The sequence below is a fragment of the Equus przewalskii genome, unplaced genomic scaffold (genome assembly GCF_037783145.1).
Source record: "Equus przewalskii isolate Varuska unplaced genomic scaffold, EquPr2 ChrUn-7, whole genome shotgun sequence".
Classification (NCBI taxonomy): domain Eukaryota; kingdom Metazoa; phylum Chordata; class Mammalia; order Perissodactyla; family Equidae; genus Equus; species Equus przewalskii.
In genome coordinates this window covers 78,974-96,451 of record NW_027228755.1, presented here as the reverse complement: position 1 = coordinate 96,451, position 17,478 = coordinate 78,974, and positions in this window count along the sequence as shown.

The following is a 17,478-nucleotide window of genomic DNA, read 5'->3' as shown; positions in this document are numbered from 1 at the left end:
TTAAAGACACCTTATATAATATATATTTCTAAATAATTTATGTATATTACATAGTATATATTTATAATAAAACACTAGTCAAGAAGTATTTAACATTTTCCCCCACCCTGGGTAACGTGATGTAAATTTCTTGGGCTTTCATGCACACAGCTGTGCTGTCCGCTATGTTTTTAAAAGAAACGCTTATACAAAAAAGAACAGTCATCATCTCATGAATCCACAAATCTAGCTCCTTTTCCATCTTTTCATAGCTTCATCAAAGCATTAATGATATTGCTTTAGCACTCTCTGGAGTAGCTCTACATGCAGACAGTGAATTTCCTCTTCCTTTTCTAGATTTAGCCTAGTGTCGATTCATTAACACTGAACCCATGGCCCACAACAATATAACTCATGACTGAACAAAGCTTATCTACAGGTGCATCTTCTCCACAAGGCACATCACAGCCTTCTTGCTCTCAGGAACACTGCATAGCATTTCAGCACTATGCTTGAGGGTCATTTTAAAGACAAAAATTGCCCACCAAGACCACAAAGATGCAGAAATTGTGATACTAAAGAGTCTGTGAAAAGGACATTTGTTTACAGTGAGAGAATTGAGACAAGGAGTCAGAGAGGCCCCTTGTTGGACCACAGCTGGAAATGAGTGAGGAGGGTGACAAATTTTGCTCCACACTGCACATGTCCATGAATGACTGTGAAAGGATTGTGAGTAATTATTTGGAGGCTACAGATAAGTTTTAACAAGTAGGGTAATTAGCAAATACAGAATTTTTGAATTTTGAACTCTTTCTTACTAATGACCCCAAATGGAGGTTTGAGCTGTGATATTCATAGCTAGGTATCCATCACTTTAGGATTCATTAATTAATTCAACAAATGATTCTTAAGCACTCACTATGCATCAATGACTTATTGAGTATAAAGTAGTGGGGAGAAGAAAGATTATCACTTTCTTCTGACCTTGAAACCTTGCCATCCTAATTTGGTTCTACAGTTTATTGTTTTCATTGTTTGTTGTTTCTAAGTTCCTTAGTCCAGTAGCTTATTTGGGGTAAACTAGAGGAAATGGACTTAACTCTAATTTCTTTAGGGAGCTGAGAGAGGGGGCACAGGGCAAAGAGAACATCCAGAGGGACTCAGTGCAGGTGGCAGCTGTTGTACATGTGGAAATTTTTGGAAAATAAAATTGAGATAGGAGAGAGGCAAAAGGTGAAAAATATGGGATGGGGAAGAGAAAACAGCAGGACTGCTGTAATCTTCCTACCTGGATTAGAGTGGTTGGCTGCTTCTCTAGGCTCCAATCTAAGTTGTCACCCTAGCATAGCAGCCATGTGATTTTTGGTTGGTTGACTTCATCCTCATCTGTAGTCCTGGATTGCCTAAGGCAATCATGAGAAAGCATCCTTGATAGGCTCAAGGATGAATAGGTAACCAATAATTTAAGCCAAATCATGATATAGATCCCATTTATCCTTGCTCAGACTGATGGGTCAGCATTAGGCACCTGCTCTAGGTGGCACAGTTTATATGGAGCCTGATTCTTGTATTTGGTGGTAGGGGAAAGAGATACTTTCTCTTGTCCTGGATGTGTGGTCTGGGGTATAAACCATGAAATGCTGTGGTAATAACAGTTAAGTAATTAAAATGCAAGACATTACCTGTGAATTTCATCCTGACACAATAAGTTGCTCATTCATCCATTCATTCTTTCATCATATATTCAGCATTTCCTATTTGTATGGTCAATGTGTTCACTGAGATTGGTTCCAAAATGTATGAGAAGCAGCAGTGTCTCCACATGTTTAAAAACGATGAATAATCTCTTCCCCTGAGCTCATTCCTTTTTTGATGTCAATGTTTAATCACCCAGAGTCAAACTTCAGAATTTTTTTAGGCTTTCTTTCCCAGTTTTCCTGTTTACCAAGTTATTCTCTTTGAAATCTCTAAACGTTATTTCTTCCTTTCCTTATTGGTAGATTTAACACCCTCAACATAGGATAAACATGGAGCTTTCCTCTCTCCTGGTATACAGTCCTGTTGGTTTTCTAAACAAACCCTTTGCCTCAGCAACATGGGCTCATGTTTAGGGGATAGAAGTTTCTGCTCCTGAGAATCTCCTCCAGAAAGGATCGAGACCCTAGAATAAAATGTGAGGCAGGTTTGTAATTGGACTTGAAGAAAACAGAAGCTGAAGTGTAAGTTTCCCGGGATTTCGCAATTGCTTCAAAGCGGTTGGCTGCATTAGTAGGCAGTGCAGGGAAATGGGTAAATGGATTGAGGACAAAGCCCCTCCACTTGTGAGAACACGTAAGATGCTGGGTATTGTGCCCACCCACCTGTGTCTCATCTCCTGATTACTTGATATGAAAGTAAGTTGACCAAGTTGTAAGACGAGAATTTTTAAAATATGAAATTGTATTGAATAGTAAAAGGGTATGCCTTAGTATTTGACATTTTTCCAAGTCACTAGTTAGAAATTAGATTCTTTCTAAACACTTTTTTTTTTTTTTTTTTTAGGGAGATTAGCCCTGAGCTAACTGCTGCCAATCCTCCTCTTTTTGCGGAGGAGAACTGGCCCTGAGCTAACATCCATGCCCATCTTCCTCTATTTTATATGTAGGACACCTACCACAGCACGGCTTGCCAAATGATGCCATGTCCGCACCCAGGATCCGAACCTGAGAACCACCAAAGAAGAATGTGTGCACTTAACCGCTGAACCGCTGGGCCGGCCCCTGTTCTAAACTTTTTAATGGCATGTAAGAGTTTTTATTTAAGGAATCCAGACATGTGACCAGATGGCTACAGTCAGCTTTGTAAATGAGAGAAGGTTTGACACATTATTGCATCTCATTTATAAATATTTGTTTACTATTTGTAATCATTTAATTATGAATTCTTTAGTTATTAATTATTTTAGTTGTTAGTAGTGATCTTTAAAAAATCCTTTTCTTATTTACACATGAGAAGTTTAACTGACCAAGTTGGCAGCAAGCTGGAAGTTTATAGGAAATTTCTCAGTTCTAGCAAGAAGGATTAAAAGAGAATTTGTGAGTTCTCGGATGTACGATTCCAGCAAAAAACAAGGGAAGGGAAGTGTCTCCTTCAAAGAGAGCTGGCCACATCTATACACAAACCTATGTTCGTCACAGGCAGGAGTAAGAGGTTAGGAGGAATTGTAGCAAGAATAGAGGGAAAACCCATCTATATCATGTATCAAGAAAATTACTATTAGCCATTTTTGTGTTGAAATTCATTTTCTGTGTGATGTTAGTTTGGCGGCTAGAAACATTTGTTGCAAATTTGATAACTGATGTTGTCTAAAGATTCAGAAATGACTCATTCATACTTTGCTCAATTTTCTGTGTTGATTTTGAGTACCTAAGTATTTAAAATGGGAAGCAGACACAGACTGTGAACAAAGTGCTGATCAGCACTCACACAGTTCTGCTTTCTGCTTTCATTTAACTTTAATTTTTCTGAGATTTTTAAATAATGGACACTCAGGATTAGTTTTTGCAATCTTATTACCATGCATTGTTTTTATACGGGTGAGCATATATTCTCTTTTTCTGGTGTATAGATGATTCTAAAATGACATGCATATGGGAATTTATAACTTTAAAAGCATTTGTTTCTAAACAACACGACTAAAAACATATGAGCTAAGACTTTAATTGAAGAAGCTAAAAAACAACAAAACCAATGAAAATTTAGAAGTAGAAAGTTAATTTAAAAGCAGTAAAATTTGAAATAAAAAGCAAAACAAGAAATAAAGGTGATTGCCAACACTAAAGGCTGGCATTTGAGAAAATTAATAAAAATATAAAAACCTACCAGAACTGATCAAAAGAAGAATAAATATTAGAAAAGTAGATATATTACAGACAAGTGATACACAGATTAAAGTAAGAAAATGCTAAGTATAATTTATATCAACTCATTTATAATATATAAAAGTTTATTTTAAAAATCCTAGAAGAGAGAGAAAATCTGAATATATAAGTAATTGTTAATGAAAATGAACAAGCAGTCAAAGTAACTAGTTGTACAAGATCCTAAGTCCAGACTATGTGGAACAGTAGATAATCATATTTCATACACATTGTTCCAGTACAGAAAAAGATGGAAAACCATCCCAACTAATTTTATGAGGTAAAATTTTCATGACACCAAAGTCAGCAAGAATTCCACCAGAAAAAAACAAAACAAATATTAAAATAACAGTTATCAGCTAATCTCATTTATGTATGTTTATTCAGAAATTATGTAGAAGACTCAAATAAAATATTTACAAACAAAACCCAGCACCAAATGAAGTGCTATTTATCCATAGAATGCAAGGCTTGTTTACTATTAAAAATCTCTTAATGAAATCACTCACTTCAACAGATTAAAAAATAAAATCATATAATCACCTCCAGACTTAAGAGAAAGCATTTGATGTATTTAAATTTCTATTCTGATAAAATATTACTAACTCAGGATAGAAGGAAACTCCCACTGTATGGTCAAATGTAGCTACAAACAACCTACATGAGGTACATTTATTTTGAAGCTTTAAATCTTTTCAGTGAAAATGAAGAACAAGATATCTACCTACTATAGTCATCACTTTTCAGTAGAATACTAAAAGTCCTAGTTAATCTAGTAAGGCAAGAAAAATAGGAGGTATGAAAAAAAGAAACAGACCCACAGATAAATCAGATACTGGAACTAGCAGAAAAATATGTAAAACTAGTATTATGAATATATTTGGCTTGTGGCTTGTGGTGCTGGTTCTGGCTAACTAACTCTGTCTCTCAAGTAAGGATTACTGCTCCTCTCAAAGTGGCTGACTCTATATGACTCTTTCTCTTTCCAGATTCCATGAATGACTCCTTCTACTTGGCCATTGTGGCCTAGGGGTGGTGATAGCTCTGCTGCTACTTGCTACAAGTTACTTTACTTGAGGTTCCTCTATACTTTGTAAATAGTCCCTTCATAAATAGTATCTCTGTCTATTTTCAAAAAATGTATACGTATTTAGAAATGTATAAGTAAAGACAAACAGAATGGGTGAAAATATGGGGACTCTCATAGAATAAATGAAAATTTAAAATATACAAAAATGAAGGAATGTGTCATGGAAAACAAAAACATATTGGATGACCTCAATAGCAGAATAAACACACGGAAGAAAAAATCAGTAATCTTTAGGAGAGGGCAACAGAAACTATCTGAAATAAATCATTACAAACATAGACTGAAAGGTTAAAACAACTGAACAGAGTTACTATGACTCATGTCATAATAATTGGATTGGGGTGGAAAAATTATTTTTAGAAATAATAACCAAATATTCCCCAAAGTGAATGAAAAATATCAATTAACAAATTCAAAATTTCTAGTAAATCTCAAACAGAATAAATTCAAAAGACACTACTCCAATGCATGTCATGGACAAAATGCTAAAAACCAAAGATAAAGAGAGAATCCTAAAAGCAACCAGGAAAAAAGACATAGAAATACAGGGAACAATGTTAAGAATGACAATTGCCTTCTCATTAGAAACATAGGCTATAAAGTAATGGAATGACTTCTTCTAAGTGTTGGAAAAAGCTAAACAAAACTGTCAATTTAAAATTCTATATCCAGCAAAAGTATCCTTCAGAAATTAAGACATTTTCTGATAAATGAGATCTGAGAGGATTTGTTGTCTGTAGACCTGCTAAGAAATGCTGCAGTAAGTTCTTCAGGTTAAAGAGAAATAATACAGGTTGTAAACTTGGATATATGAAAGAGATTGAAGAGATCTGGGAGTAGTAAATAAGAGGAATATTTCATAGCGAAAAAATGATCAGTTCATAAAGAAGTCATAAAAATCCTAACTGTTAATGCATCTAATAACAAAATTTCAAAATTCATGATGGAACAATCTTTAGAATCAAAGGGAGAAATAAGTTAGAATCATGACTTGAGATTTTAGCACATCTTCTCTTAGCAATTGAAAAAAGTGAATGAAAATGAATAGGGATGTAGAAAATTTGAACAAAACTATAACATGAACTAATATACACCTATTGAACATTACTCCTTACAAATTCTGAATATATTTTTTTCCAGCACATATGAAATATTTATCATTATAGACCATATGCTATGCCATAAAGAGCTCTCAATAAATATCAGAACATTGAAATCTCTCAGCATATTTTCTGATCACAATGGAATTAAATTTGGAATCATGAATAATAAGATATCTAGAAAATATCCAAATATTTGAAAATTAAGCGGCACAATTTTAAATAATATATGGGTTCCTGATGAATTCAAAAGAGAGATTAGAAAATAATTTGAACCAAATGATAATGCAAACACACCATATCAAATATGTGAGATATTTTAAAAGTGGGGCAAAACAATGAGAAACCTCAGAGTTCAAGTGTTTATATTAAAAAAAAACAACTATAAGGATGGTTTAAAATCAGTGATTGCAGCTTCCACCTTACAAAGCAACACAAAAAGAACAAAGCAAACCCAGTATAAGTAGAAAATAATACTAAAGATATAGAAGAGATCGATAAATCGGAGAGCAAACAATAGAGAAAATCAATAAAGCTAAATATTTATTTTTGAAAAGACCAATAAAATTGATAGAGCCTTAGCAAAAATGATAAAGAAAAAAGGAGAGATTTTGTATTTCTTCTTGATTCAATTTCAGCAGGTTGTATCACTCTAAGAATGTATCCATTTCTTCTAGGTTATCCAATTTGTTGGGGTAGAGCATTTCATAGTATTTTCTTATAATCCTTTACATTTCTGTGGTGTTTGTTGTAATTTCTCCTCTTTCATTTTTTATTTTATTTAGTTGAGACTTCTCTAATTTTTTCTTAGTGAGTCTGGCTAAGGATTTGTCAATTTTATTTATCTTTGCAGAGAATCAGCTTTTAGTTGCATTGATCTTTTCTATTATTTTGATTTCTATTTTCTTTAATTCTCTGATTTTTATTACTTTCCTCCTTCTACTGACTTTGGGTTTTGTTTTTTTTTCTAATGCTTTAATGTGTAGTGTAACGTTGTTTATTTGAGATTTTTCTTATTTCTTAAGGGAGTCCTTTATTGCTATAATCGTCCCTCTTAGTTCTGATTTTGCTTCATACCGTATGTTTTAGTATGTTGTGTTTATCTTTCCATTTCTTTCCAGGTTTTTTTTAATTTCTCCTTTGATTTATTCCTTGATCCAATAGTTGTTCAGTAGCATTTTGTTTGGTCTTCACATTATTTGTGACTTTTAGCTTTTTCCTTTTAGTTGATTTCTAGTTTCACAGCATTGTGATCAAAAAAGATGCTTGATACGATTTCAATCTTTCTAAATTTATTGAGCCTTGCTGTTTTCCCAACACATGGTGGGTTTTTGAGACTGTTCCATGTGCACTTGAGAAAAATGTGTATTCTGCTGTTTTGGGATGGAATATTCTCCCTGAATTCAAAATATACTGCAAAGTCATAATAAGCAAAGCAGCATGGTACTGGAAGAAAAACAGACACACAGATTAATGGAACAAATTGAGATCCCAGAAATAAGCCCACACATCTATAGACAGCAAATATTTGACAAAGCTGCCAAGAACATAAAATGGAGAAAGGAAAATTTCTTCAATAAATGGTCTTGGGAAAACTAGATAGGTTCATGCAAAAGAATGAAAGTAGACAATTGTCTTCCACTATACACAAAGATAACTCAAAATGGATTAAAGATTTGAATCTAAGACCTGAAACCATAAAACTTCTAGAAGAAACATAGACAGTACACTCTTTGACATAAGTCTTAGCAGTATCTTTCTGAATACCATGTCTACATAGGCAGTGAAAATAAAAGAAAAAAATAAACAAATGGTACTACATCAGACTAAAAATCTTCTGCACAGCAAAGGAAATCATCAACAAAATCAAAAGACAACCCATCAGCTGGAAGGAAATATTTGCAAATCATGTATCTGACAAGGAGGTAATTTCCAAAATATCTAAATAACTCATACAAATTAACAACAGAAAAATGAAAAACTCAATCAAATATGGGCAGAGGATATAAACAGTTTTCCAAAGAAGATATACAGATGGCCAACAGGCACATGAAAAGGTGCTCACCATCACTAATTATCAGGGAAATGTAAATTGAAACTACAATGGGATATCACTTGACACCCATCATAATGTCTATAATGAACACAAAAAGAAATGACAAGCATTGGAAAGGATGTGTAGAAAAGGGAACCTTCATACATTACTGGTAGGAATGCAAAACTGGTGCAGCAACTATGGAAAGCAGTATGAAGATTTTTCAAAAAATTAAAAAGACCATATGAACCAGCTGTTACGCTAATGGGTATTTATCCAAAGAACAGGAAATCAATAATTCAAAAAGATATATGTACCCCTATGTTCATTGCAGCATTATTCACAATAGCCAAGACCTGGAAGCAACCCAAGTGCCCATCAACGGATGCATGGATAATGAGGACCACTCAGCCATAAAAAAGACAAAATTGTGCCATTTGAAACCACATGGATGGGCCTTGAGGGTATTATGCTAAGTGAAAGAAGTCAGACAGAGAAAGACAAATACAGGATTTCACTCATATGTGGAAGGTAAGCAAGCAAACAAATAGATAAGGAAAACAGATTGGTGGTTACTAGAGGAGAATGGGGTGGTGAGAAGGCAAAATGATGAAGGGTCACCCATACATAGCGACAAATAAAACCTAGACCATTGGTGGTGAGCACAATGCAGTCTATATAGAATCTGAAATATAACAATGTACACCTGAAATGTATACAATGTTATAAGCTAATATGACCTCAATGAAATATTTTTTAAAAAAATAGAATTGTTAGCAAAAAAAAAGAAAAAATAGGAAAAAACAAATTATCAGTATTAAGAATAAAGAACGCATATTACCACAGATCCTGTTATTAAAGGGATAAGATGGGTCCATTACAAAATACTTTATGCTAATACATTAAAAAATGTAGATTAAAAGCAAAAATTTCCTAAAGAAACTCAGTTTACCATAACTAAGATAAGAAGAGACTATCTGAATAGTTCTGTATTAAGTGTAGTTTGCTATTATTATAATAAACGTTAAATATAAAAAATAAAATATAGTGAAGAAAACTATATAATAACAAATATTTTAAATTTGTTTTTAAAGATCCTCCTACAAAGAGTTCTCCTGGCTCAGAAGACTTGCTGAATTCAATCAATGTTCTTAAAGTAGAAGAACTACCGATCTTCCATAAAATCTTTCAGAAGGCACAGGAGAGGGCAGAACTTCCCAACTTACTTTATGAGGCCAGCATATCCAGAACACCAAAAACTTACAAAGAAATTACAAGACAAGAAAATTCTACACCAACATTTCTCACAAACTTAGACACAAACATTCTTAACAAAATTGAATAAATCTAACAGTGTATAAAAATGTTTTATGATGACCATGTGGGATTTATCCCAGATAAGGAAGATTGGCTTAATATTTGAAAATCAACATAATTTACCACATTAAAAGAATATAAGAGCATGACCATATTATCATCTCAACAGATACAAATAAAATACTTGAAACATTCAACACCGCTTCATGACAAATACTCTGAGTAAACTAGAAATAAAAGGAAATTTTCTCAATTTGATAAAGGGCATCAACAAAAACCTACAACTAACATCATGCTAAAGGATGACATTGTATGCTTTTCTAAGATTTAGGGCTATAACTTGATGCTTGTGAATGTCTATATTTCACCAGTAGATGTCACTGGGAGTTAAAGAGTTTCTGAATAGTTGTGGCATATTGAGGTTGTCTTATGAAAAAATAATTGATTGATTTTGTGTATATATCTTTTGTTTGATTGCTCATAAAAAACTTATACTGTCAGACTCCTCTTGTGTCTTGCCTGACATCTTCTCAGCTCACTTTTCCCCCCAGCCATTGCTAAGGCAACTGGTGACAGAATCTAACTTCTGCAACACTGCTTATCTTTTGCATTTTTATATGAAGGCTTTTCTCTTGATGCGGTTGGGACACCTGTGAGAAGCTGCTTATCACTGTGGGTGCTCAAAACTGCAAGGGTGGAGCATTTAACACTCGTGCATCAATCCTTGACTGTGAGGGGCAGGGGATCTTGGACATGTGATCCCTCAGTTGACAACGCTGAACCACGATCTGCACGGTTCATCAGAGGGTTCCAGTGGGGTCAGATCCTGGTTTTCCATAGTGCTGACCACTCTGATAACACACCACTGTCTTGGCTTTCTCTCCTTTCCTGTCCCGTTCTTCCCAGAGTCCCATTTCAAATACCTGGTGTCATGTCCCCAAAATGAAGTCTTACCTATAAAACTCCCCACATTAATATAGTTTACTTTGACTTTCTCTTCTTTCCTGTTTTAGAGTCTGCTTTCTGGAAGGAACCTAAACATAACTCACTACCCTCAGAAAGAATGTTTTCAGCACCCAGAATTCTCCCTCTTGGCTCCACTTGCTAGTTAACATCCTTTTAGAGGCAACTTTCTTTTTTTGTTGTTTTTTGAGGAAGATTAGCCCTGAGCTAGCATCTGTGCCAATCGTCCTCTAATTTGTATGTGGGTTACTTCCAGAGCATGGCAGACGAGTGGTGTAGATCTGCACATGGGATCTGATGCTGCTGAACTTAACCACTATGCTGTGGGGCTGGCCCCGTAAAGACAACATTCTTAGCTCTAACACCACAGATTAGTTTTGATTCTGTTTTAGAATCATACAGCAAGTCCTATTGTGAGTCTGCTTTCTTTCATTCAATAGTGTTTCTATAAGATTTATCCATGTTGTTGCATGTAGCAGCAGGTCATTATTTTTCTTTGCTGTGTAGTGTTTCACTGTGTGAATATAGCATCGTTTATCCATTCTACTGTGGATACACATTTGAATTGTTCCCAGATTTTAGAAATTTTGAACAATACTGCTTTGAACATTTTTGTTTATGTCTTTTTGTGAACAGAAACACTCATTTTCCTTGTGAATATACATAGAAATGGAATTGCTGGGTCACTATTATACATGTTTTTTACGTTTAATAGATAGTGGCAAACTGGTTTTCATAGCAGGTATACCAATCTACCTTCCATGTTCTCCACATCCTCACCCATATTTGATATTATCAACTCTTATAATTTTAGCCACTCTGGTGGGAGTTTAGTGTATCCAACTGTTGTTTTAGTTCATGTGTCCCTGTTGACTAATGATACTTAACATGTTTTCATATGATTATTAGCCATTTAGATAAACTATTTCTGAAGTAACAGTTTTAATAGTTTAATGTTTTTATCTATTTGTGTGTGGGTGGCATGGGAGGTGGTCAGTATTTTTCTTATTGATTCATAGTTCTTTATAATTTTGGGATACTAGTCATTTGTTGGATATATGTACTGTGACTATTTTCTACCAGTCTTTGGTTGACATTTCACGTTCTTAAAGTTATATTTTGGTGAAAAGGTTTTGTTTTTAGTAGGATACAGTTTATCAATATTTTTCTTTATATTTATTGTTATCTACTCCTGTAAATTATTTACTCCTACTCCAAAGTCATGAGATATTCTCTTTAATCTGTGGTTCTCAAACTTGAGTGGGCATCAGAATCATCTGGAAGCTTTTAAAGCATGGATTGTTGGGACATACCTCCAGGGTGTCTAATTCTGTACGTCAGGGAAGTGGTCCAACAATTTGCATTTCTTACAACTTCCAGATGATGCTGATTCTGCCAGTGTGGGGATCCCATTTTGAAAATCACTGTCCTATTTTAACTTTGAGAAGCTTATCTATTTTATTTTTTACATTTAGATCTACAATATACCTGGATTTGATTTTGTGAGTGTGGGGAATGGGGTAATTCTCTTTTTCTGAGGAAGATTTGCCCTGAGCTATGGTAGGTGCCAGTCTTCCTCTATTTTGTGTGTGGGTTGCTGCCACAGCATAGCCACTGACAAGTGACGTAGGCCCACCTCCAGGAACCGAACCTATGTGCCAAAGTGGAGCACACCAAACTTAACCACTAGACTACAGGGCTGGTTCAAATTTTATTTTTTTTCAATATTAGTCAATTAACTAGTAACAGTGAGGAAATTCTTCAATGCAGTTTGTGAAAGAAGAGGAAAGATAGGGGCTGGCCTGGTGGGGTGGTGGTTAAGTTCACATGCTCCACACGTGGACCTACATACTGCTCATCAAGCCATGCTTTGCTGGCATCTCACATACAAAATAGAGGAAGGTTGGCACAGATGTTAGCTCAGCGACAATCTTCCTCACCAAAAAAAATAAAAAAGGGGAAAAATAAAATGTTTCTCTTTGGCTTAATAGAGAAAAATCTGAATTATTTATATATTTTAGAAAACAATGATGTCAATTTAAATATAAATACTAGAACAATAATTATTAATAAGAAACAATTATTAACGAGAAAACAATACAGACTTACAAACTTTTTGGATGTTAAAGTTTACTTTCATAATCTATAGCAACAGTCTCTGATATCTAGATGTTTATGAGACAACTTTTTTAAAAAGAAATACATTTGAAAGTCAAGAAGATTTTGAAAAGTGAAAGAAGAGAAAAGATGAAGATTTTTAAAGTGAAAATATCCAGTATTATGGGATAAATTCTGTCTTCTTGAAATGCAAATGTTGAAGGATTAACTCCCAATATCTCAGAATGTAACTGCATTTAGAGATAGGGCCTTTAAAGAAACAATTCAATTAAAATGTGGCTTTTAGTGTGGGCCCTAATCCAACCTGAATGGTATCCTTCCAAGAAGAGGAAGTTGGGACACACAAAGAGACACCAGGGGTTCACCTGCACAGAGGAAAGATGATGTGAGGACACGGGGAGAAGATGACCATCTACAATCCAAAGAGTGAGGCCTCAAGAGAAACCAAACCTACTGACAACTTGATCTTGGACTTCTGAGCTCTAGAACTGTGAGAAATAAATTTTTGTCATTTGAGGCACCCAGTCTGTGGTTCTTGTTATGGCAACCCGAGGAAACCAATGCTTCCCATGTTGGCAATGTTTTCTTCTGGATGATCAGTCATTAAGCAAGGTAGAAAAGTAGACAAGCATATAACAGGCATTGCAGGATAATAATTAAACATTTAGGCAACATTTTTAGAACATATTAGGGAAAATCAAAGTCTTCTTAAATTAATTTCTGTAGAGGATGCTTTTAAGAAGAACTTTGAGTAAATGTGTAGCAGTTTCTTCACCTACTTCTTATCTGATAAAAAGGGCCCTGACAAAATAAACCAGAAAAAATATCAATATTGAATGTAAATGGTCCACAAAGAGGTACCTACCAGGTGTGTTAATTATTCTCCTTATTATCTAGTGATTGCTAACTCAGGTGAGAACTATTTAGCAGTATGACCAAGAGAATGTTCTCTGACTGTCCCAAAATTCTCATCAACTTCTTACTGAGGAGTTAGGAGGAGTTGATATCTAACACACAAGGTGGTATATGCGGTGCTCATTATGTAGCTTCAGTTTCAATCCATTTTGATATCTTTATAAGTTTGTGAATTAAAAACCACTTGAAATATTCTCACAGATATATAGTCTCACTGCCTCAGTCCTACCTGATTCTTGCAGCCAATATTCTGGTGCTCAGAGTGAGCAAGGCCATGTAAGCAGTGCAAATATAGATACAGTAGATTTAATAAGGCTCATTGATCCCTGTGCTTTCTCTTGCAAGATGTTTATCCCACTCTACATTGTGGTTGGTTATATGCTCATTCTGTAGAGTTTGAGTTTCTATCTTTCTACTCTTTATAATCTTAGGGTTTAGCAGAGCCTTTGGTATTAAGTAGTGTAGAGTATAAAGAAATTTTCCTCTACCCTTCTAGGTTCTTCTTGCTAGTTTAAGAATTAAATTGACATGAGACAGATTAACAGGAGAGAATCAAACAAAATGTAATAACATAGATACATGAGAGAAACCCAGGAAAACTGCGTAACTCACCAAAATGGTCAAAACCACTACCTTAAATATCACCTTCAGCTGAAGACAAAAGAGGATGTTGAGGTACTGGGTTGGGACTTCAAAGGGGAGGAAGGCAATTCATATTGAGATGGAAAAGCAAATGTTTGTCAAACCAATGTTTGCAATGCCATGCAGAGACAATGAGATATGCAGAGGTCTCTGATCTCTAGTCCCTGCTGTCTCCCCCATCACACATAGCCTATATTCTTTGTAGATACCCCTGGGGTAATCTCTGTTCCTGTTATAGGCCATTTATCTAAATTCTTTTATGTGGGTAAGGGGGAGGTAACAAGAACATCTTTCTGAATCTTTGTTTCTTAAAAATAATACTCATGTTAAAAGGACACATTTTGGGATGGCATATTTTGTTCCCCTTCAGTAGATATTGGTGGAATTATTACTTAAGAAATAATTGAAATCTAAGAAAAATGAACTTTGCTTAAAACTGATGTATATTCTGATTTGCTGACACACTTGAGTTACTTTCTTCTCTATGAAAAATGAAGATTATTTTCCAAAAAAGATTAATTTGCTTTGGAGCTTTTGTCTTTCCTGAATCTAAAGATTTATAGTTTTCCTTAGTTTTGGAAAATTCTCAGCCATTATTTCTATAAATATTTCCTCTTCTCATAATGTGTTTTATCTCCTAATGAAATTCCTATTGGGCTTATATTGCATTTCATTTTAGTATTGATATCTCTTAACTTCTCTTTTTTTCATATTCAACAGCTCTTTAGGTCTGTATTGCCTTCTAAGAAATTCTTCAGATCTTCCAATTTAGGAATATTTTTAAATTACTTCCTCTATTTGTTGCTTAATCTACTCATTGAGTTTTTAATTACAATGATTAGAGTTTTTATTTCTAGAGGCTTAAGTTGCTATTAAAAAATCTGCCCAGTATTTTTTGATCGTTTCTCTCTTTTCTAGTATTATTTCTTTTTATATCTTTAAGTTTTAAAATATAATTTTCTCTAAGTGTGATTTCTTGAGAGTTTAACCTATTATTTATTTGTCTGCCAACTTTCCTTCATGATGAATTATATCTCTCTGTGTTCTCTAATTTTGGATTGTGGCCTAATATTAGGAGAGGCTTTATGTGTGAGAATACTTGGCAGCTTATGTTGCAGGTGATTCTCTTCAGATTAACTTTCCTTATCTTTCACTAGGTGTCCCAGACATATCACAAACTTGGAAACACATTTTATTTTAATCTATTGGATTATATATTCTAGGATCACACAAGTATAATATTTTCAACTCCAGTTTCAGACTTGTGATTAGTAATTCTCAGAAGGTGAACAAACAAAAACCAAACCAACATTCAGTGAATACACAGACAAGCTTCCTCCCCTGTACCATTGGATGAATATTTTCTTGGACTAGTTGAGAGTGTAGCTGAGCTCTCATCTTTCTCCCTGTTTGCCTGGTCTAAGGCCTTATCTCCTGATCCAAGTGACCACAATAGCCAAACCTATATGGAACTCATACCACACCTCCTGTGCCCAGGTGTCAGTTCCTGCTTGCTTCTCTGGGTTCCCATTTCTTTGTTTTGTTCCCCAGGAGTTTCCCTTACTTTTGGGGGATTCAGATCTGCATTTAAAAATAATTAAAAGACTTTTTTTTTAATGTTGCATTCCTGGGTGTTTGTATTATCTGTCTTTTCAGGTTATGTCATGTGCCATCTTGCCAGAAATAGAATCCATAACTTTGTTTTACGTATTTTCACATGGGGATCCAAGGGTCATGTGAGAAAATGAAGCTTTAGGTTTGAATGTCATCTTCAGCTGAGATGAAGCTTAAGTGGAGAATGTGAAGACATGGAAGAGTGAGGAAGAAGGAGGGAGAAGCATAGTGTGGACATAGAAGAACACGTGGGTGGGAAGGAATAGGAGCCCATAGAAGTAAGACACAGAATTTCAGAGCCAAAACTGATAGTAGGAAATACTCAGTTCTTTCAACTCAGTCATTTGACAGATAAGGAAACTGAGGTCAGAATGCTGACTTGAATTCTCTCCAATTCACTGCATCCACGATAATGTACCATCCAGGAATTCATCTACACCCTCAGTCCAAAGTTCCTTTTACTGCAACAGATTTGCTGTGGGAGGAAAGAGGCAGACAGACCAGATGCAGGAAGAGCTGCTGGAAGCCAGAAAGCTGGGAGAAAAATATGAAGCAGAGTATGAGGGAAAATGAGAAGCTCAGTAAAAGGCACATGGTTATAAGAGCAGTGGGTTTCTCTAGCTAGGAATTTGAGGTTTCTGTTGATGGTGAGGGGGATGTCATATGAGTGTGTGGGACTGTGTGGGAAGGGGAGTTCACATCTGGTTTCTGAGGAGAGCTTTACAGAAGAGGGACGGATTCAATAGCTGTGGTGGTGTTTGGGGAAGGAATAAATAAGAGCTGTTAGAAATAACATGAGCGCGCTTGTGACCTGAGCACCAACGAATCAAGAAGAGGGACCCAGGGAGTTCTGCTGACACAGGGAAGAATGTTGGACTCCCCTAGGAAGGCTGGGATACTCTGCCTGATTGAGTTCTAATCAAGTTATGTCCCACTCATACCAGTTTTCTCCTCTAGGGTTTCCTATGTCAAGGAGCACATGATTGTCAGTGACCTGTGTAGCCATGTCCTTCTCTCCTAAGTCTTTATGTTTTATTATCCTTGTTTCTGGTCACCTCCTCTTGTCCCTATTTTATCTCTTGACTTTTACCTCCAGGTTTGCTCTTTCTCAGCTCTCCCAGTTCTTAGTGTCACTGAGCTCCCAAAAGCCCATTTCTTTTCTTCTTTAAGATCTCGTCCTTCATCCACCATAGCTGAGTGTGCGCTCAGGAGTGGGGCTGGCTGGGAAAGCTTTAGATCCACAGTGGGATCATTACTCAAGTACTAGCTGCTTCCTGCATCCCTGGTCAGGATTAACTGCCCACAGAGCTGAGCTGAAGAAACTTGTGGCTCTGCTCCACTTCTCTTTCCAACCTTATTCCTCCTCCTTCTAACCTCCTCTTCCTCCTTCTCCTTTCTCCTTTACTTCCCTCCTCCTCCTCCTTATGCTTGCCTACTTCTTCTTCTGCCTCCCTCCTCTTCCTTTCTTCCTCTAGTCCTCTTCTTTCTCTTCCTTCTCTCCTCCTATTCTTTGATTCCTCCTTTTCCTCCTGCATGTTTTATGCCTCTTGGTGTCTCTGACCATCTCCCAATCCTTTGGTCATAGAACTGCATTCCTCATTTACTTAACTCTTCCTTCTCCTTCCTTCCCAAACCCAAACTGCCTCCTCCTCACTTTCTCCACTCCACGTGCAAGGGTAAAAGCACTGTCAGCTACATAATTTTTGAGTTAGTGCAAAATGAAAATGTGGGCCTCATATTTAAAAAGCAGAAAAAAATCCCTTTAAACTACTAAAATATAAATCTTTTCTATTCTTTTGATGTCTC